The sequence below is a fragment of the Narcine bancroftii genome, chromosome 4 (assembly GCF_036971445.1).
Source record: "Narcine bancroftii isolate sNarBan1 chromosome 4, sNarBan1.hap1, whole genome shotgun sequence".
Taxonomy (NCBI): Eukaryota; Metazoa; Chordata; class Chondrichthyes; order Torpediniformes; family Narcinidae; genus Narcine; species Narcine bancroftii.
This window is the reverse complement of record NC_091472.1, coordinates 93,570,430-93,594,466: the sequence shown is the minus strand read 5'-3', so window position 1 is coordinate 93,594,466 and position 24,037 is coordinate 93,570,430. Positions and strand designations below refer to the sequence as shown.

The window sequence follows — 24,037 nt, the reverse complement described above, 5'->3', positions numbered from 1 at the left end:
TCTAATGATAAACAGAAACTCTGTCCTGCCTGCTGGAAACAGAATCTCAGGGTTGTCTATGATGTCATGTGTGTACTCTGACAGTAAATCTGAACTTCTGGTTACCATGTTACAAAATAGATGAAACTGCACTGGAACAGATGTGAAGGTTGGGATGGTAGCCTTGTGAGTATGAGGAAAATTGGATTCACATGAATTGTTTTCTTTTGAATTGAGAAGGCTGAGGGGAGACAATTGATAAGTATGAAATTGAAGGATCCAGTTGGAGTAAATAAAAATAATTCAGAGGACTAAAAAAAACAGGCAGAGATTTCAAGTGGTTTGTAAAAGAATTAAAGGGAAAAAGGGGCTGATGAGATATGGAGCTTGCTGATGGATTTGGAACCAGACGCCATCCATATTTAAAATGTACTTGGATATGTATTTGAAGAATGGTGACCTGAAGAATTATGAATCTGGTGCCAGAAAGCAACATTAGGCTGGGAAGCTTTTTATCCAACAAGTGCTGACACGATGGCAAAAAATCCTCTTTTTATGTCTTAAATTTTATATAATTCTATTATTTCATCCCTGCAAAGAATGTCTGAGCCTTTGATTTACGTAGCATTCTGTGAGCAATCTGTAAAACTTGAACATATTACAAAAATGGTGTAAGGAGAGATTTGAACTCAATGTTTGAACTCTGACTTCCTGAGTGAGACTCACATCTGTCAGGAATGGATGAGTCTACTGTCACATACGCTGATGTATAAGATGGTCCTTGAACATTAAAAATGTCACTCCTTAACCAGGTTGGGGGTGGGGGGGGGTCATCTTATATGCCAAGTATAAAATCCAAATCTTAACAGTGAAGTCTTAACACTCCCCTGCCAGGTCCATCCACCCAGTCCAACTGCTGTCAGGTCTATACAGGCTTTAAATGGCCTGTTAAAGGCGTCAAAGGTGGTTTATTTTAAAATATGCTCAGAAGATGTAAACCTTTACTGGGTAATTTGCCAAGCAGCATCACTCCACTGGTCAGCAATAAGTGCAGACTTGGGGTAGTCTTATATAGTGAATATTTCTTAAAATCTACATTTTAGGTGGTAATTCAGAGGTTCATCTTATTCAGAGCCAGCATATATTGCTGGGTTTCAAAATACCTTCATTTAATCTTAAATAGAGAAGGAAACATACACTGCTGTGGTCAGCTTGTTAAAACATTTGTCTAAATGCTCCAATGATTTTGACTTATTTTTCCAACTCGCCTATATTTTCATTTTTTAAGATATCTAATTTCTTGCTCCACCCTTTGATACCATGCAGATCACAACTTGCTCCATTTTTAAAAAAAAACCCCCAATCTAATTTCTTCTTTCTTCAACAAGTATGTAAAATCTATGTCAATTATATATTGATTCATTTTCCAATAGACATTTTTCCCCTCATGTAATGAAGAAGTCACAGAGATGTAACATCTAACTTTCTAACAAAACACAGAATAGACTCTCTAATGGGGAAACAACCTGCAGAATCAGGCAGTAAGTAACAGAGTGGATTGCTAGCTGGTTTCAATGGCAAAATCAGTGTGCAGGGGAGGGTCATGTTTCAGAGGAGGAGATGATGGAAACTTCTGTCTCACAAGGGTATGATCAGCATTGAAGAAGATTACAACAAATTAAACGAATACATTTGAATGGATGTAGAATTGGGATATTAATTTTTCAACTTAACTGGATATGAACTATTACACTGACAAATAATTATTTGGAAAGTATGAATCTAAAAGGATTTGAAGAACAAAGTGATCCAAGGTGAAACTCACAGCATCATGGAAAATAGGCCATTTTGCCCTTCAAGTCTGTTCCACCATTCAATATGATCATGGTTGATTACATAATTTCAATCCCCTATTCATGCTTTCTCTCCATATCCTTTCATCACTTTAGCCATAAGAGTAACATCCAACTCCTTTTGACTATATCTGACAAACTGGCCTGGACAACTTTCTGTGATTGGTGTCATGATAATGAATATGTATGAGATATACCAGAAGTCACATGGTATGAGAGAGAGATAAGAACACAAGCAGGAGAACAAAGGAAACGGGAGAATAAAGCCACAGAGAAGTTTACCTGATAAACTTGTGTTTAATGTTTTATTAACTTCACATTTCGGGCCACAAATGTGACAATTGGGAGTCCCACAAATTCACAAAATCTCCAAATCTCCATCCTAAATAGCTTACCTCTTATTGTTAGAGTATGACCCTCTGTTCTGGGCTACTCCAACATAGGAAATATTCATCCTGAATCTAAACTGTGCAATCCTATCAGAATTGTTTCAGTGAGATCCTCTCTCATTCTTTAAAATTCCAATGAGTATAAACCCTGTCTATCTCCATGTGTCAGTCCTTCTGTCCCAGGAATCAGATTGGTGATTTGCAGCTCCCCTCATTAGCAAGAATGTCCTTTCTCAGATTAAAAAAAACAAAACTGTACACAATTCTCAATTGAGACCTCATCAAAAGCACTACTTCTGATTTCAAAACCTTTCATAATAGAGACAAATTTGCCTTTGTAGCAGACTTCAACAGGGATTTTATCTGAAGGCTGCACCTGGCAATTGGGGTCAGGTGACTCAGGCAGTTGGATTTAAAAAGCTCAGATCAGCAGGAAGCTGATTGGGCAAGAGATCAAATGCTCTTGTGACAGAGGGGGATATTAATTCACCTCAACTCAGTGATTTGGATGAAAAGCTGGTGCAACATAGGAATTCACCAGTACTGCACCATCTGCTCAACATTTGGAAGAAGATTCACATAGAAAGGAAAAAACAAATGATCAACTACCAAAATTAATATTGAACCAAAATCAACTAATCCCTTTCACAATAGATAACCTTTCCTTTAGAGAATGGGAGAGAAAAGGGATCAAAAGAATAGAAAATTGTTTTTCTGGAAATAAATTATTATCTTTTGAACAAATGAAGTACAAAAATGGTTTAACTCATGCTACAATGTTTGCATACCACCAACTGAAAACCTACTTGAAGGACAAATTGGGAAGCAGGCTGAGATTACCAGAAGGAAGCAGTTTTGAATGTGTGATTACAGACACAATGATAATTAAAAGATTTATAACAAACATGTACATCAAACTGCAAGAGAAAGAGAATGATGTAAACCCAAACAAAAGTGGGAACAAGATCTAAACATAAAGATAAAGAATGAAACATGGGAAAAGCTATGCTCCAGAACTATGAGAAATACAATAAACACGAGGTTATGCATGACACAATATAATTGGTTACACAGGCTATACACCACGCCCCAAAAGTTAAATAAATGGGACCCAACAGTATCAGATAGATGTTTTCGCTGTAAGGAGGAAACGGGAACAACAGTACATGCAATTTGGGCATGTGAGAAAGTGGAAAAGTTTTGGGAAGATCTAAATCAGGTATTAAATAAAATCACAAAAAGCAACATACCAAAAAAATCCAGAGATCTTTCTTCTAAGTAATATAAGAAGTAAAGAACTTGGACTCGATTTGGATGGAGCACAAAAAAGATTTAGTATGATAGCCTTAGCTGTAGCAAAAAAATGTATTATGTCAACCTGGAAATCAGAAGAGAGCCTGAGAATACAGCAATGGTACATAGAAATGAATAAATGTATTTCATTGGGAAAAATAACATATAATTTAAGAAATAACATCACAGTATTCAAACAAATTTGTGAACCGTACATGGAACTCAACAGAGAGGGCCTACCGTGGACCTCCACCCCCTAAAATGACAGAAGGAGAAGACGACGAAATGAACTGACCCAGTGTGTAAAAGTAGATGACACAATTTTCTTGTTTATTTTCATTGTGTGATGACATTGTTTAATGGGTTTAATGTATCGTATATATTGAACGTTGAGTGGTTGGGGAGGGGGGTGGGAAGGAGGGAGGGAAGGGAGGGGGGGGAAAGGGGAGAAAATGACACTGTGTAATTCAAGAGGGAAATGTTTATGTATTTTGGTCAATATGGTTCATAGTGTGAAAAATAATTTTTTTTTATAAAACTGAGTAGTTTGGAGAGATGTACTATTGACTGGAATTCCATATAGTACATGCAATAGTGAGTAGAAAATTTACAACTAATTAGTTTTTTTTTCTATACCTTCTTCACTAATCTGCATTTGAACCTTCAATGACCGTTATAGAGCAAAACACAGGTTTCACTGCACTTCCCCTTCTTCTAATTTGTCACCATTCAAATAATAAACTGCCTACCTGTTAATGCAACTGAAGTGTATTTGGCCACTCTCCTAATCTGTTCTAGCCACCTTGCAGCCTCTTGGAATCCTCCTCAGCTTGGTGTCATCTGCAAATTTATTCAATGCCTTTGAATGTCAAATACATAGATCACTTGCATTATTTCATAATGCCATTGAAAATCAAGCCTGAAAAGAAGTTTCATTAAATTTGTCCTGAACATTTTACTATTGTTTTGCATTGAACAAACTTGTACTGTGAATAATCTGTTTGACTACATAGAAAGAAAATTGAGGCAATGAAGGATGCAAAACAATCTTTAAAAAATCATATCATAGATGTTAGGATATACTTTTCAGGAACGGTTGAAAAGGCTTGGCTCTCTTTTCTTGAAATGAGAAGGCTGAAGTGTGGTCTCATTAAGCATTTGAAATTATGGAAGGTTTTGATATTCTGGCAGTGAATAAAATTAGATGGTTCAGGAAGAATGTAGAGTGTGATGAGAATGTGAAACTTGTGACAAAAGAAATGGAAGAGACAATTAGGGCAGAAATATTTTAGGGGATAAAATGTGAAAGAAAGTAAGATGGTGTAGCAGACCCACAGTGTGGTATTGCGAACCGCCACGATCAGTTCACAAACTTACATGACATATCGCGGGCTAGCAAAGCTGGGCGCAAAAATACAGCAAGTGGATCAGATGACGCCCCTACCTAAAGTGGTGGGGTGCTAATGGCTCATAGCTTTAACCTGCTGGACCTTTGAACCAGAGCTGTTCACTAACGAGCTCATTAACAGGCAGAGAATAAAAGGTCTGTGTATGTCTGCAAAAAACCAGTCTTGAGTTGACAATATTTGCATGTGTTTGCCTTTATCTAGTAGCATCCACTGTAGTAGCTGCTACAAACTGGTGATCCTGAAGTTAAGATTCAATGAATTTGAATTATTATGGAAAAGGAGGAAATTTCAACATCTGACACCGTTATGGCAGTTAATGCAGTTGGGCTTCATTTGCCTCCTTTCTGGACACATCAGCCTAGAATTTGGTTTCTTCAAGCTGAAATCCAGTTTTGTCTTCGGGGTAAAACGGCAGAAGACAAAACGTTGGCATGTTGAGTACAATGGATATGGCCACTGCATCGTGAGTAAGTGAATTTATTGCTCATCCTCCGGCAGAAGACCAGTACACCAGGTTCCGCCAGATTCTTCTTGACACATTGGAACTTACTAGGCATAAGCGTGGCATGCATCTTTTGAACATGGAAGGCCTAGGTGACAAGAATCTATTAGACCTGATGAATGAGATGCTGGCATTGTCAGATGGTCATTCTGCTTTTCAAAACTTTATTTCTGTCAAAACTTCCAGCTCATGTGGCCATACCCATTGGTAACATGGATTTATGCCGTCCCCATGACGTGGCTTGAGAGGCTAGCAGGTTCTATCGTATCCTACACAAGAATCTGCCTAAATACATCCCATTTTTGCACCAGAAGCATCTCCTGCATCCTACCAGCCTCCTGTATCTGCAGTCCAATCCAAGAAAGAGTGGTGTTTTTACCATCGCTGCTGGGGGAAAAATGTCCATAAGTGCATCCAGCCATGTACCTACTACAAAAAGTCTGGAAACGAGAGAGCCGGATACCAGTAGTGGCTTCAGCAGCTGGCGTACATACAGGCCTATTGTATCTCCAGGAAGATGCGGGTAAGCACAAATTCCTTGTAGATACAGGTGCTGAACTTGGATTGTCCCGCTGACCTATTTTGAAAGGACACATAAAAAACACCACTTGACCCTCTTGCGAGCAACAAATGGAATTGCCATTCCAAGTTTTGGCACGAGACAAGTTGCAATCTGAATAGGTGGAACCACGTTCCATTGGAATTGTGTCCTCACTTCTGTCGCTCAATCCATTTTGGGTGCAGATTTTTTACGTTCCCACGACTTATTGGTTGACATAAAATGCAGAAAATTAGTTCCTGCCACCATCTTTCAGACATATCCACTGGTGTCCATCAAGGGGTGAGTTTCACAGCTCAGAGTACATACGTTGCACAAGGATGCATATACTGCTCTACTCCATTAATTTCACCCCTAACTTCAATGCCTCAAGAACAGCCCATGGTGTATCTCACTACATAGATACATCAGACCCACTGGTCCATGCCAGGGTTCGTTGTCTGGTGCCTGATAAATTGTGACAAGCAAAGGCCGAATTTAGAGCAATGGAAGAATTGGGTATCATCCAATACTGAAAAAGCACTTGGGACTCACCTTTGCATATGGTATCCAAGAAGACAGGCAGATGGAGACCCTGTGCCGACTACCTTAGGCTTAATGATGTCACTACACCTGACCGATACCCAATTCCACACATACAGGATTTCACCACCCTTCTGCGTCATTGCTGCATATTTTCAAAGATTGATTTGGTTAAGGTATATCATCAGATACCGATTCATGAGAACGATATTCCCAAAACCCCAATAATTACGCTATTTGGTCTTTTTGAATTCTTCAGAATGCCATTTGGTTTAAAGAATGTCGCGCAAACTTTACAGCGGCTTATGGATGCTCTAGGCAGAGGTTTAGACTTTACGTATATTTATTTGAACGAGATACTTGTAGCAAGTCAAAATGAGCAAGATCACCGCCTGCATTTGCACTGCCTTTTCCAACGGCTCCAAGACTTTGGTCTGACAATTAACCTTGACAAGTGTCAATTTGGCAAGTCAACCATAGAATTCTTAGGGCATAAAATTACAGCAGATGGCATATCTCCATTATCAGGCAAGGTCGATGACATCTATAACTTCTCCAGACTTGTCACCGTCAAAGGGCTACAGAAGTTTTTGGGAATGATAAATTTTTATCACAGATTTATTCCCGGGATTATTGACATCCTGTAACCCCTGTTTGACATAATCTCTGTTCCAAACAAAAACATTACCTGGACTGCAGAGGCAGAGGTGGCATTTATGTCAGCCATAGAGGCATTAGCCAAAGCAGCAATTCTTGTGCATCCAAATCCTGAAGCTGCTTTGACGCTTATCACAGATACCTCAGAAACAGCTGTGGGTGCAATACGTCAAGGGCCATTATCAGCCCCTTGCCTTCTTTAGTTGTCATCTAAGACCAGCGGAAATGAAGTACAGCACCTTTGATCAAGAACTATTAGCACTTTATCTGGCTATAAGGCACTTTCGTTATATCTCGGAAGGTTGACATTTCACCATATTCACAGACCATAAACTGCTCATTTTTGCCTTTAGCAAAGTCACAGATCCTTGGTCGGCAAGACAATAACGACATTTGTCCTACATTTCGGAGTTTACTACGGACATGCGTCATATTTTGGGAAAGGACAATCTGATCGCAGATGTGCTCTCCAGATCAAGTGTGTGCCATAGTCAAGGTGGAGTCAACATTGCTGAACTGACTGCGGCACAATCCACGAATCCAGATATACAGGCATACAGTACAGCTAATACTGGACTCGACATTCAACAGGTGGCACCACAACCAGGTAGTCCAGAACTCCTTTGTGATGTATCGTTGGGTTATCCTCGACCATTGGTCCCATTATCTTGGAGATGGCATCTTTTTGATGACATTCACAATCTATCACACCCATCCATCAGGACTTCAGTCAAAATAATGTCAAACAAATACATGCGGCATGGGCTGAGAAAAGACGTCGCGCAATGAGCACGAATGTATATATCCTGCCAATCTGCAAAAATTCAACACCACACCAAGGCACCCCTACAGCCTTTCCTGATTTGAGCATGTGCACATGGATCTGGTTGGACCATTACCAGTATCACAGGACATGAGGTATATTCTCAAAGTAGTAGACCACTTCACATGCTGGCCAGAGGCTATTCCATTACCAGTCAGTGATACTGAGGCATGTGCTAGAGCGTTCAACTTAAATTGGATTGCTAGATTTGTTGTGCCTACATATAACTTCGGACCGTGGACCACAGTTCATTTCGCCGTTATGGGCTTCCTTGGCTCGTTTTTGTGGTACACAGTTGCACCACACTACTGCGTAATATCCACAGTCCAACGGCCTGCTGGAACGTTTCCATCGACAACTTAAATCTTCATTGAAGACCCTACTCACCTGCCCCAACTGGGTCGATGAACTACCTTGGGTTCTACTAGGAGTATGAACAGCTCCAAAAGAAGATCTGTCTGCTTCGTCTGCAGAATTGATGTATGGTACTGCCCTTATGGTTCCAGGAGATATTCACTTCAAAACAATTCAGTCCTGCAACAACTCTGCAAGGGTATTGCTAACAGCAAACCATCCTCTACAACTGGCATGGCAAACCTAGTCAACAAATGCCCCAATCACTATTAAACACTGAATTTGTATTTGTACAAAGACAGGTTCCAGGGGCACCGTCACTAAAACTATATGAAGGACCATTTTGTGTGATTGAGAGATGGAGTGGTATATACATTAGACATCGGAGGGCATCCGCAGCTAGTCAGTGTGGACAGACTTAAACTTGCCCATACGGACCTTACTTAACCAGTTCAGTGCCCTTGACCCAGGCGACGTGGACATCTGCCTAAGTCAAGCATCTGGCATCTTAAGTTACGGAGACTATTCTGGGGGGTGGGCGCACACAGCGGTAATGTGAACCGCCACCATCAATTCACAGACTTACCTAACACATTGCGGGCTAGCAGTGCTGGGTGCCAAAGTACAGCAAATGGATCAGATGAAGCCCCTGCCTAAAGGGGTGGGGCGCTAATAGCTCAGTAACAGGCAGGGAATAAAAGGTCTGTGTACGTCTGCAATAAAGCAGTCTTGAGTTGTCTACCTTTGTATGTGTTTGCCTTTATTTATTAGCATCTACCGTAGTAGCTGCTATGATGGGTTAATAAAAAGTTTTGCTGATAGGATTATGTCAAAAAGACACGAGGAGGCCTCATGAAGAGCACATTACATTTTCATTAAGATGTATTTTGGAATGAATTCAATTGAGCAGTAATTCGATCAGAAATCTTCATCTGTTAAGACACGTGTTAATTTCCCCTTCAACTGTGCTGCAGGGAAAATCTTCATTGCTCTAGTCTTTCCATGTAAAATCTTTGACAACATTCTGCTAAACCTCCTCTGCACCTTGATGTCTCTCCAAAGATCTTGAGCATAGAAGTAAATGCAGTGAGGCAGACATTGGGCTGCATGGCTTGAATCAAAATTTAGTTTGTTGACTTCAGTAGAACTCAGTTCACACTCTCATTTGTGACAAAAATTAAGACCCTATCTACCTTATTAAACTAATTTTGATTACAAGAGGAGACCTTTCCACAGCATCAATAGTTTGTCCTCAACAAACACACAGCTATATTTACAGATTATTTACAGAAGTCAGATTATCTTTTGTTTGTCATATTCTCCTTTGTGACAGCTTGATGAATGCAGAATGGCTTGCATGTTCTCCATTAATTGTAAAGCACTCTCACACAATCTGAGATTGTTATGAATGAAATGTTGTTTGTTCCGCTATCATTTCAGGTGGGAGCACGTAAAAATTATTCTAAGCTAGATGAGCTAAATAACCAATGCTCAGACAAAGTGGGATAGATTTTAAACTGCTGTGAAATAGGAAAAATAGATGCTTACTTCCACAAGACAACAAAGAATCTGAATGGTTGGCTCAAGCAGCTACTGACAGATGCATACAAGGGAGCACGAAGGTCAGAACCTCAGAAAGGTGCACATATGGTATCAGATGAAGTTAAGCCAAACACAAAATAAATTATTGCAATTAGAAAAATACAAAAGAATAAGAAGGAACCAAAATTTTTTCGGGCTAATCCAATATATAAATTATCTGAATGTGTGCCGATCAGAACATGTGACAAATGCAAGAGCTCTATTAAAGAAGAAACTATATACTGCAGAGACTCAATTCCCTGAACCAATGGATTTGGGAACCAAGAATAACTACAACACACAATCAAAACTTTTAATTTTTCAGACAGTTGCCTCTATTAAAGGCCTTGGACCATTCACAACAAGATGCACCATCTCAGAAAATCAGGGGTAGCAATCCTTTACAAATTTGAGAAGTTCTGAAGCTATCCCTATAAAGGAAAATTTGCAATAGAAATTATTACCAATTTCTTAAGCAAATTTACAAGAAAAAACCTGCACATGGTACTAGCATGTTCAAGGTGATGATTCATGAGGCATCAGGTTTTATTCAGAAATGAGGAAAGATCCAAGCAGATACACCACATTGTTTCCACAGGAGATGTGAAAGTAACATCAGGAAGACAACAAAAAAGTGGAATTCCAGATGTTTGCTGAGCAAATGATACAGAAGCAGCCTGATAAGGCCTTTCATTGGTCTATGTTTTACACTCTGAATCCTAAATAAAAAAGATGCCAGAAGATTTACATCAATGGAAACTTGAAAGAGCACATGCATTTTTGAAAGGCAAGGAGAGAGGTAGTGGATTGATCTACAAATAATAGAGAGAACAGTATCAACATTCTGTGCCTGCCAGAAATACAAAAACACTGAAAAATAAACAATGGTTACTGAGACAAAAACTAAGCTATAAGAAGATACTGTGAGCGTGGATTTATTCACACACAAACAAGAATGGTATCTCACTGTTGTAGCCTGTGAATCCAGCATCCTATTATTCAGAAGGATAAGATTTGAGACAACACATGTGCCTGGAAGTCAACTCTAATTTATATTTTATGCAGTATCTGATGATAATGAGGATGAACAAAAATAGTGCTGCTACAGAAGAGTGGAAAGTGGAGACATAGCATTGCTCCACAGAGTCCTACTGACATGTCCTAACACTGACAGCTCTGTAGAGGCTTTAAATTGACTTTTAAAGGAGCTAATATGTTTTTAAAATGAGCACTGGGTCTGTGTCCAAGATGGCAGCGCCTGTGGGGTTGCAGACTCCAGGGAAGAGCAGCAGGCTAGCACAGGGCACTAGAAATGCGAGGAACACACCCTGTTGAGAAGGAGAAGCATAGGAGACATCCTGACAGGGAAGGTGACCATGCAGCAGACCAGCAAGGTGTGGTGCACTGTTATCAGACACACAAGGTAAAGACTGAACAACAGGCTTTAATCCACAAAGACCTCCACATAGCCAAGCTGGCTGTGGCTGCAGCAACTCAGTGTGAGGCCGGCGCAGGCTTATATCCCAGAGGGTGAATGACACCTGACCGGGTGGGGCTGGATCCATTCAGGCCGACTGATTGGCAGCCGGCCAGGTGTTGTCCTGTCCCCTTACACTCTTGCAGGTGCAGAGGTTGCCCCCTGCAGTAGGCCGGTGGTGTACCACCACACAAGGGGCTCAGTGGCTGAAGGATCCATACTACCTGTGGGCTGCTGGAAATTCATTCATGGGAAAGAAGGCCTCCCGAAAGGCCTTGGGCACTGAAAGCTACTGGATCATTTGGGAGATTTGGATCAGGAGCTTGGATTGCTGATGGTTTGAATTGAAGTCTCTGCAGCTAAAGAGGCTGCAGGGGTTTGAGAGATGAATCCACGGGCACCCAGTGTCTGTGTTTCTGAAGTAACTCACTTTTGCTTCCCTTTTACCTATTGTTAGGAGCCCCGGGTAATGATTATGGCGACTCTTTTTTGCCTAACGGCAGACAAAATTTGAAGCCAATCATGTACAGTATATTATATTTTAATGTATTAATATGTGATCATAAAAGAACCTTTAATGAAATATGCTTAATATTCATATGCCTCTTTTTAGTATTATCCCTGAAAAGTCTCATCAAAACATGGGCTTATTTTCTTTTTCAGACTCAACTGGATGTGAATTTTTACTACATTTCTATTAGTGTTCTGTTTCATCCTGAAGAAATACAACAGCATGACATTAGTTCAAATCATGTTTACAGGATCACCAGAACAATTCAATAGTTATTAACAATAACATTTTTATATGCACTCACAGAAATATCACATGGAATCAGGCCCTTCGGCTTAATAAACCTGTGCCAATATTAATCTGACACTAATTCCACCTTATTCTCCCACATTCCCATTAAGGCCTTTAAATTCTACCACTCTCCTCTACATTGATAACCATTTTCTTTTAAATTAGACATTCAGCATGGTAACAGGATATTCGGCCCACAACTCCCTGCTGCCCAATTTACACCCATTTAACTTACACCCCTGGTACGGTTTTAACAGCGGGAGGAAACTAGAGCCCCTGGAGAAAACCCAAATAGACACAGGGAAAAGGTACAAATGCCTTACAGATAGCATGGGAATCGAACCCAAGTCCAGTCCCAATCACTGGCGCTGTAAAGGCATCGTGCCAACCATTTCCAGTGATCAGTCATCTTCCTAACCAAAACATGTTTAGGATAAGCAAGAAAATTGAACCATCCAGAGGGTAACCCAGGCAGACATACAGAAAACATGCTAACTCCACACAGATAGCACTGATAGGCAGGATCAAGGCTGTGCCACTGGAACTCTTGAAGTAGTAGTTTTATTAGCTCTGCTGTTGTGCCGCCCTAATGTTTCACACAATACATCCAAAAAGTTAAAATATCCATGACCAAATGCCCAGAGGCAAGAAAGCCCCTCAATGTTAAAGAGGAGGATGTGCTTGCTTTCTTGAGGCAAGAAAGGGTGGATAAAATTCGGACCTTTTATTATATCCTGGCAGATATAATTAAAACGTCCTTAGCTATAGGTGAGATGCTGAAGGAAAGCTAATATAAAAAAAAAGGCTCTAAAAACAACCTGGGATATTATAGGCTGGTGAGCCTGACATCAGTATTGGATAAATTACTGGAAGATGTTCTAAGAGATAGAATATGCAAGTATTTGGATAGACAGGGACTGACTAGGTATAGTTACAATCATCTTGAGTTTTTCATGAAGATTAACAGAAAAGTTGATGAAGGCAGGGTGTAGATGTTGCCTACAAAAGACTTTAGTAAGGCCTTTGACAAGGTCCCGCATGAGAGGTTGGTCAATGAGGTTCAATCATTTAGTATTCAGGATAAGGTAGTAAATTGGATTAAGCATTGGCTTTGCAGATGAAGCATGAGTGGTAGTGGACAATTGTCTCTCTAACTGGAGGCCTGTGACTAATGCTGTGCCTCAGGGATTGGTTTGGAGTTCATTGTTATTATCTTTGTCAACAATCTGAATGTTAATATAGTAAATTGGATCATCAAGTTTGCAGATGACACAAAGATTGGAGATGTCGTGGATAGTGAGGGTTTCAAAACTTTCAGCAGGGTCTAGACCAGCTAGAAAAATGGGAGATGGAATTTAATGCAGAAAAGTGTAAATATTGCACTTTGGGAGAACTAACCAAGGTAAGACTTGAATGGTAAATGGCAGGGCACTGAGAATGCACTAGAACAGAGGGATCTGGGAATACAGATGCATAATTCCCTGAAAATGGTATCACAGGTAGATAGGGTTATAAAGAGAGTTTTTGGCACATTGGCCTTCTGTTATAGACCATGGACTGTGGACTGACATTGTATTGGATGGATTTCTGCTAAGAGCTCTAAGAAACTTGTGGTACAGCTGACTGCTAACTCGCCAATTGCTTGGAACTTTCGAGAACAAAGGGAGAATCCAGCTGTGAAGCAGAGTGGCAGTTGGAGAGCTGTGTGAAATGCACATGCTTCATAAGTGAGGATTCGTAGTAAGTTTACTGCAATGCAACATCAGTCATTTCTTTCTCCAATGTTCAATACCATGTCCTTTGTTATCAGTTAAAGAAATGAATTTTGAGATTGAATTCTGTGGAGTGTTTTTTGGACTGACCTATTTGACCTGGGGTTTTTGTGGATTTTTCCTTTTGAATTTTGGGCACCTACTGTAATGGTCGGGGTTTTCACACTCTTTATAAATATATATATATATATATATATATATATATATATATTTGGTATAGATACTTATAGTGGGGTTAATTGTGTTAAGACATGATATTGTTAATAGTGATTAATAAAAATAGAATTAAAATTTAACCCTTTTGAATTCCACCTTCTGTTGTTGCTAGTTTGAGACATAACACTTCATTAATCAAAGTATTGAGTGTCAATTTTGGGATATTGTGGTGAAGTTGCAGAAGACCCTGATGAGGCCAAATTTGGAATATTACATGCAGTTTTGGTCATCTACATACAGGAAAGATATCAATAAGATTGAAAGAGTGCAGAGAAGATTTAAATAGATATTGCCAGAACTTGAGGAACTGAGTTACAGGGCAAGATTAGACAGATTAGGACTTTACTCCCTGGAGCATCAAAGAATGAGGGGAGCTTTGATAGAGGAATACATAGGTATGAGGTGGGATAAAGTAAATGCAAGCTGGATTTTTCCACTGAGGTTAAGTGAGACAAAACTAGAAGACTGGGTTAAGGGTGAAAGGTGAGATGTTTAGGTAGAACTTCTTTACACAGAGTGATGAGAGTGTGGAAAGACCTGTAATTTGAAGTGGCAAATGAAAGCTCAAATTTGACATTGTAAATTATATGATTGTGATTATCTTAAAAGTGGAGAGGTGGGTCAGTATGTCTGGAGATGCCACGAAGGTAGGTGTTGTGGATGATGTAGAAGGTTGTTGATTACAACAGGATATGGAAAATTATCAGGTGGAGTTTAATCTCGAAAAATGTGGAGATACAGTTTGGAAGATTGAACGAAGGTGGAGTGCATGATTAATGTCAGTAATCTTAGTGGTTTGGAGGAACAGAGGGATCTTGGAGTCAAAGTCCATAGATATCTCAAGATTGCCATGAAAGTTAAGACAATGGTTAAGGAGGAATATGGTGTGCATCAGGGGTTTGATTTCTCAAGAGCTACGAGGTAATGTTACTGCTCAATAAAAGTCTCGTTAGACAACACTTAAAGTTATGCATTCAGTTCCGGTCACCTCAATATAAGGAAAAATATGGAAGCTTTCAAGATGGTCCTTAGAGGATGTACCAGGATGCCGCCTGAATTGGAGAATATGTCTTATGAATGAGAAAGCTGGGCTTCTCTCTTTGAAGTGATGAAAGATGAGAGGTAATTTAGAGATGTACAAGATGATGAGATGCATAAATAGAGTTGTTGCCACTACCTTATTCCTTGGATGGCAATAGCCAATACCAGAAGACATCCATTGAAGGTGAGTGGAAGAAAGTTTAGGGAAGATGTCAGACATATGGTTTTTTTTTACAGAGTGTGGTGGGTGCCTGGAATACATTGCTTGGGGTTGAGGTGGAGGCTGGTGGAATACAGACATTGAAAAGACTTTTAGATATATATATAGATAGAATGCAATAAAAATTGAGGGTTAAGAGTTGTGAGGGAGGGTAGGTTAGAATAATTGAGAGAGTTATATTGACTGAGACATCATTGTGGACCAAAGGGCCTGCATTGTGCTCTACTGTTCTATGTTATAAGACAACTGATTGATGTACAAATGAAGGGTAGGTAGCCAACACTGCAATTCATTAACTGAATTGTTGAAAGGGCAAAAGATTCATGTACAGGGAGGATCCAGTTTGAAAAACATGGAACTCATTGATGAATTTCATACCCTCAGATCATATACAAACAAAACTAAAACATGCCAGCAGATAAGTTCCAAGACAATCTATCTCTGGCCTCCTGATAGAGAGCATGAGCTGTAATAATAAGTGCAACTTTTACAACTTTGGGATCCAGGCTTCAAATTCCCTTTTGCAATTAGATCCTTGACTTCCTGTCTAAAGAACTCCAATTAGTGAAGATGGTTAATAACATCTCTTCCATGATCATACTGAACACCTGCGCTTTGCAAAGATGTGAACTTAGCCCCTACTGTACTCTCTCACACCCATGACTGTACATCCATATTGTTCCAATTACATCTTCAGATTTTCTGAGGCCAGCACAGTCATGAGCCGGATGTCACATAACAATAATGCGGTATACAGGAAGGAAATTGAAAGTCTCGTAGCATAGTGCCAAGATTTTAAAAAGCTCTCTACGCTTCAATAAGATAAAGAAGATTATTGTTGTCTTCAGGACAAGGGGAACAAATCACATTCTGAGCACCTATACGGTGTTGAAAGTGCAAAGAGCTTCAAATTCTTAGGAACGAATATCTCCAATAACCTGACCTGGGACAAGCACACTGACATGCAACAATGCCTGAACTTTCTCAGAAGTCGAAGGACTTCTTGTCTGTCAGTAACTTATTTTCTGGATAATAATATTTTCTGGATGGATGCATCACCATGTGGTAATTAGAGCTGCTCGGCTCAAGATGAGAATTACAAAAGGCACTGAATGAAGCTCAGAACATCATGCATCCTGCCTGCCATGGATTCCATCCACATCTCCTGCTGCCTAGGAAAAACATCCAACATACAGAAGTACCCATCATACCCCAGATACACTTTTTTCCTCCCTTCTTCCATTGGAGATAAGTCTCGAGAGTGTGAAAAGATACATCAACAGGCTTCCAAGGCATTTCCTTCCCTGTAGCTATCAGGTTCCTGAATGAACCCACAGTCACACTATTGTGCTGCCTTTGCTTGGGACAAATTTATCTTGCTTTTCACTGTAGCTTCATAAATTGTGCTCTTCACACTGTTGCATGAAAATTATAAATTACCGGTCACAGAAGGTACAAGGCATAATGCAACAAATAAACTTGAATTTAACAATTGCTGGAGGATTATAGGGAACAGATTTGAGTCTTAGTGCAATTATGAAACAGTGCAGTTAATTTACAGTAACTTTTTTCTGATTACATTGATGTGTTTCTTCGTTTGTGAAAAACCGTGTTCATCTGAGGAAAAACTCATGTTTACTGCTCAAACTTCCACCAGTTTCTATTTTTGTTTCAAATTAAACTGCAAAAGATCTCAGCAAAGCTCTTTGTTACAAAGTGAAATGAAAGTTTCAAACATTTTTGCTCCTACAATTTCCTTCTCCATTACAGTACTGTAACAATATAGGCAGGGTATGAATATTTTGATTAAAATCATGATGTTATGACTTTATTTGACAGACACTATCTCTTTTCTCTTATTAGTTCTGTATTAATATTTTCCAGTGTGTACAAAAACACTTCATAAATCTTTTATCAAATGCAATTCAGTTGCAATTCTATCATTCTCAGAAGGTACCTTTTGGTGGTGAATGTTGCAGGAATATCATTTTACACACTATGTTACAGCTTCAGCTCTATCGATCAGAACCAAGGGGAAACATGAAAGGTATGCCCTGAATCTGAACAACCACAAACCAAGAGAAACACATAATTATCCCAGAGTGCCTATTACAGTGGGCAAACATAGTAGTCGCCAGGGACATTCTGTCATAACAAAATGAAAAGTTGAAATCAGAGAATGCATGATATGCATAATTGATATTCTCTTTTCTTTCAATGACTATGAAACCTTCTGTTGTCTCCAGCATATCACTTGGTATATTCTTGTATTTCTTCAGTCACCGTCAGCACTGATGATGAAACAAAAGATTGGAAATACAGTAATTGCACATCCAGAAGAAGAGAATGAACTTATACTTTGATTATAACTTTCACAAAGAGTTCTGAGAAAGTTAATATGAAAATTATACATCTCATACAGAACTGGATAAAATGTATATTTTAAAAAATATTTCCAACATTTAGATAATTTTTCATCTCAATAATTCAGGCTACTGAAATTGCCTATAATTATATATGTTATATATGTATGTGTGTCTGTATGTGTGTGTGTATATATATATATATATATATATATATATACAAGGACTCCCTAAAGAAATCTCTTGGTGCCTGCCACATTGACCACCGCCAGTGGGCTGATATCGCCTCAAACCGTGCATCTTGGCGCCTCACAGTTTGGCGGGCAACAACCTCCTTTGAAGAAGACCGCAGAGCCCACCTCACTGACAAAAGGCAAAGGAGGAAAAACCAAACACCCAACCCCAACCAACCAATTTTCCCCTGCAACCGCTGCAACCGTGTCTGCCTGTCCCGCATCGGACTTGTCAGCCACAAATGAGCCTGCAGCTGACGTGGACTTTTACCCCCTCCATAAATCTTCGTCCGCGAAGCCAAGCCAAAGAAGAAGAATATATATATATATATATATATATATGTATATACATATATATGCACACACACAGATATATATATATCTGTGTGTGTGTGTGTGTGTGTGTGTGTGTGTGTGTGTGTGTGTGTGTATATGTGTATATACATATATATATATATCTGTGTTTGTGTGTGTATGTGTATATATATGTATGTGTGGGTATATCATTTTGGAACATTACAAGACTTAAGATGTACTGTAGGAGCAGAAGTAGGTTATTCATCCCATCGAGTCTGCTCTGCCATTCCATTGTGAGCTGATTCAGTCCCATTCTCCTGCCTTCCCCTCATAACCTTTGATACCCTGACTATTCAGATATCTATCATATTCTGCCTTAAATATACCCAATGACAGCCTCCCAAGGAACCAAATTACAGAGGATTACCACTCTGGCTAAAGAAAATTTTCCACATTTCTTTTTAAATCGGCCCCTCTTGTCCAAGACTCCCCTAACTTGGGAAACAACTTTGCCACGTTTATTCAGTCCAGGCCTTTCAACATTCAGAATGCTTCTGTGAGGTCCCCCCTAATTCTTCTCAACTCCAAGGAGTACAGTCCAAGAGCCAGTCCCTTCATTCCAAGGATCATTCTTGTGAATATTCTCTGAATGTTTTTCAATGCAAGAACATCATTTCTTAAATAAGCAGCCCAAAAGTGTACCCCATAGTCCAAGTGAGGCCTCACCAGTGCCTTATAAAGCTTCAACATTATATCCCTGCTTTTGTATTTTATTCCTTGATATATAAATGTCAACATTGCATTTGCATTTTTCACCACAGACTCAACCTGGAGGCTAATGTTTTGGTATCCTACATGAGGACTCCAAAATCTCTTTGAACTTCTGAATTTTGAATTTTCTCCCATCAAAATAATTGTATGCCCTTTTATTTCTTCAACCAAAGAGCATGACTGAATACTTTCAAATATTATATTTCATTTGCCCATTTTTCCAATCTATCCAAGTTTCTCTGCAGGCTCTCTGTTTCCACATCACTACCTACCCCTCCATCTCTCTTTGTATTACCTGTAAATGTAGACACAAAGCCATTTATTCTGCAATCCAAATCATTATCATATAGTGTAGAAAGAAATGGCCAAACACTGATACCTGTGAAACACCACTGATAACCAGTAGCCAACCAAAATGGGATCCATTTATTCCCAATCTCTGTTTCTTGCCGATCACCCAATGCTCTACCTATGTTAGTACCTTTCCTGTAATTCCATGGGATCTTATCTTGGTAAGCAGCCTCAAAGGCCTTTTGAAAGTCCAAATGTACAATATCCACTGCATCTTATTTGTCTCGCCTATTGATGGTTTCCTCAAAAAATTTCAGTAGGTTTATAGGCAAGATTTTTCCAGAAGGAAACCATGCTGACTTTGGCATATCTTGTCATGCACTTCCAGGTACTCCATAACCTCATCCTTGATAATCAATTCCAACAACGGATGTTAGGCCAACAGGTCTCTTATATTCTTTCTGCTGTCTCCAACCCTTTTTAGATAGCAGAGTGACCTTAGCAATTTTCCATTCCTCTGGAACCATGCCAGAATCTATTGATTCTTAGAAGATCATTACTAATGTCTCCACAATCTCCAAAGCTACTACTTTCAGAACCTGAGCATTCATTCCATCTGGTCCAGGAGAGTTATCTACCCTTGGACCTTTCAGCTTCCCAAGCATCTTCTCTCTGGTGATTGTGACTGAGCTCACCTCTTTTCCTTGACACCCTTGAAAGTCAGGTATACTTCTAATGTTCACGGTGAAGACTGATGCAAATACTTATTTATTTTCTTTTCCATCTCCTTGTCTCCCATTTCAATTTCTCCAGTGTCATTTTCTATTGGTCCTATATCTACTCTCACCTCTTTTTTTTACTCTCAATATATTTTTTTACTTGTCTTTTTTTTATATTATTTGCAACTTCCTTTCAAAGTTCATAATTTCCTTCCAAATGACCTTCTTAGTTGCCTTTTGTAAGCTTTTGAAAGCTTGCTAGTCCCCTACCTTCCAACTAATTTTTGCTTACTTTTATGCCCTTTCTTTTGCTTTTACCTTGGCTTGTCAGCCGTAGTTGTGTCATTTTTCCACTCAAATACTTTTTTGATTTTTTTCTTGCATGTTCCTTATTTCTCGCAGAAAGTGATTTAACCAACCATCTCTTTGAATAAGTGGAGTTGGATTTCTGAAGACATTTGTTATGGAGGCAATGATGGAATCTGCTCTAACCAGCTGGTTTCTCAGACTTTTAACCGGACTGAATTTCATAAAAGGAGCCATCAAACTATGATGATGCAATAGACTGAATACAATTTGGGACACTCTGGGAACCTTGCGGTGAGATTCTTTTGTTATTAAAGGTCTTCTGTGGATGAGTGGTATTCATAGCAAGAGGATTCAAGTACAGGAGCAGAGAGGTTCATCTGCAGCTGTTCAGGGCCCTGGTGAGACAACACTTGGAGTATTGTGTACAGTTTTTCTCCTCATCTGAGGAAAGACATCCTTGCCATAGAGGGATTGCAAAGAAGGTTCACTAGATTGATGCCAGGGATGGCAGGACTTGCATATGAAGAAAGACTGGATTGACTAGGCTTATACTCTCTGGAATTTAGAAGATTGAGGGGGGATCTTGTAGAAACGTATAAAATTCTTCAGGGATCGGATGGGCTAGATGCAGGAAGGTTGTTCCCGATGTTGGGGAAAACCAGAACCAGGGGTTACAGTTTAAGGATAAGGAGGAAGTCTTTTAGGACTGAGATGAGAAAAAAAAATCTCTCAGAGAGTGGCTATTCTGTGGAATTCTTTGCCACAGGAAGTAGTTGAAACCAGTTCTTTATCTATATTTAAGAGGGGGTTATATTTGGCCCTTGTGGCTAAGGGGATCAGGGGGTATGGAGAGAAGGCAGGTACTGAGTAGACAATCATGATCAAAATGAATGGTGATATAGGCTTGAAGGGCCAAATGGCCTACTCCTGCACCTATTTTCTATGTTTTTATGTTTCTTATCCAAAGCTGTGTTACGTTGCTGAAGCATGAGTATTGTTTATTTAGTCTTAAAGACTTTAATTGGTGCTTTGGTGATAACTGCTGCATTGCATGCCATGAATGAATAGATATTAAGGTTTATTTTAGAAATTAAAACCAGTTTTGGGTTAACAAAATTTTTTAAAAAAGGATTCTATGAGTATCAGTGCTTACATGTTGCATTGCACTCCAAATGGCACGTTTTGGTCATTGGACCATTTAAATATTGACTCAGCACCAAAGTTTCATCTTCCAGTCTCAGCCAGGGTCAGGGGATGATGGGGACCAGACATTGGCCATTGGATGAACATAGAAAGTTGAAAGAATATCAGCTTTTGGAGTCTGTGGGGTGTGAGAGGCCTAGATGGAAGTGAGATTTTGGCCTTTAAAGTGTAGGCTAGTTTCTGCTTCCAGAATAGCTGGAGATGGGATGATGTAAGCAGTTTACCTATTAAAGGATTCAGGTCTGGGAAAAGTTATAGACATCTGAGGAATGGGAAGGGGTGAAATTGGCCATTAAAATTTTGATGTCTGTGTGTTCGTAGGGAGAGAGAATGATAATACAATTGAAGGGAATGCAGCCGAAAGAATGGAAGAAAAGTAATGGGACTCACAATAGTGAGTCCCAGTCCAGGAGAGAAAATGGTTTTTGTGGGAGTGCTATTGAATGTCAATCCTCAGAAAAATAAGATGTAATATCCCTAACAATAAAATAAAACAAGGTTTGCAATGGAACTGTCATCAGCTGCTGCACATCTGAGATCAAAAATGTATCAAACGAACGACAAGGAAAATTCATGCTGGTTGATGTCTAGTTGAATTTCTGGAAGAGCATGAAATTATTCTGAGATTGTTGTTATCAAACCTCACTCCAAAAAATATCCATTTCAGCTCTGCCATTCTGAATAGGAACACAAGAGGTGTTATGTTTAGATAATATCATCACAAATTTGGAAGAAGAAACGCTATTTCATTGACACCAAAATTTGATTAAATAGCAAATTTCTTTTGAACACTATGGGTTTAATTTTGATGCATACAATTAATCACAAATGCATATGATCAAAGCACACAAACCACAGGAATAATGTCTATGTGCCAAATGAATTTGGCAACAAATAAGGGGATTCAAAAGGAAAGTGGAATTGAGGTCAAAGATCAATTATGAATTTGTAGAATGGTGGAGGAAGTTGACGGACTGTGAACTCACTCCTTGTCCTATTTTCATGTCCTTATGAAGTAATCAACTACAAATATATCCAAACTATTTGATCAAGTGATTCATTAGACTAGATCTATAGTTCAGATCTTTATTAAATTCTTATTATCATAAATGCCAAACTTCCCTTTAACACTATACTTAATTTTATGCTACCAATAAGACTTGTTTCAATTGAATTATGTATGAGTATTTTCCATTTACCTCAGAGCTTTGAATTCAGTCCAATTAATCCAAGCTAATTGAATCAAAGGGGGAATGAACTCAGCACAAGTCATGGTAGTAATGAATCCATCGTTCAAATCTGTCAATAAGACTGCACCATTTGGGACATTTCACACAAATGGCTTTGAATTATTGTGTGGCAGTCAAGAGCTTTACCTTACCACAGGCTGTGCTGAGGAAATAAAGTGCAATGATAGCTTGACCTTTTACTGCTATCTGATGGAGACAGACTGGTTTCCAACTCCACCAAATATAGGGCATATCAATCAACTCTTCACAACATTCAAAATAATCTCTGTCCCTTCCACTATTGCACCTTTAAATTAATTTTGATTTGCACATTATCACCACAGGAAGAACAGGAGCCATAGTCTCTGCCTCTCTTAACTGTGTACTGGAAGCAGAAATATCACATATTAAGGCTTCACCTATATTTTTTTTGTAATCATCCCCATATATTTAATCCTCTTTTATATACTAGTTCATTTTCACCAAATATAATGATTCCTGAACTACTAAATTGTTTCCAAACGATTTTTAATTTTGGGAACACAACCCTATTCCACCTGTTTCTACCGCCTACCCAAGATCCACAAATCCAATTGTCCCAGCAGACCCATCGTGTCCGTGTGCTCCTGCCCCACCAAATTGGTCTCCACTTACAGTGACTCTGTTTTGTCCACCCTAGCCACCCACATCTGGGACACTTCACACATCCTCCATTTCAATAACTTCCAGTTCCCTGAATTTCATTGCCTCATGTTTACAATTGATATTCAATCCCTATACACCTCCATTTCCCATAATGAAAACCTCAAAGACTTTTATTTCTTTCTGGACAATAAACCGAACCAGTTTCCCCTCCACCACCACTCTTCTCTAGCTAGCAGAACTTGTTCACACTCTCAATAATTTATCCTTTGATTCATCCCACTTGCTCAATCCATAGGTACCTGCATGGGCCCAGCAATGCCTACCTTTTTGTTGGCTTCATCCATGCTAAAAGCCTACACAGGAAAAACCCCTTTACTCTTCCTCTGCTAGATCAATGACAAGATTGGTACTGCCACATGCATCCATGATGATCTCATTGACTTCATCCACTTTGATGTCAACTTCCACCCTGACCTCCAATTCACTTGGTCCATCGCTACCAAGACTCTCCTTTCCACAACCTCTGTT

General features: G+C 39.3%; 1 protein-coding gene and 1 long non-coding RNA gene across 2 annotated transcripts in view; one reads left to right on the top strand and one right to left on the bottom strand.

Moving 5' to 3' along the window:
• prkn (parkin RBR E3 ubiquitin protein ligase) overlaps positions 1-24,037 on the bottom strand; it is a 1,164,186-nt gene that overhangs the window by 874,137 nt on the left and 266,012 nt on the right. The window lies entirely within an intron of this gene.
• LOC138760848 (uncharacterized) lies at positions 133-22,062 on the top strand. The gene is made up of 3 exons (XR_011355908.1): positions 133-165; positions 20,526-20,723; positions 21,957-22,062. It is a non-coding gene; the product is annotated as an uncharacterized lncRNA (long non-coding RNA).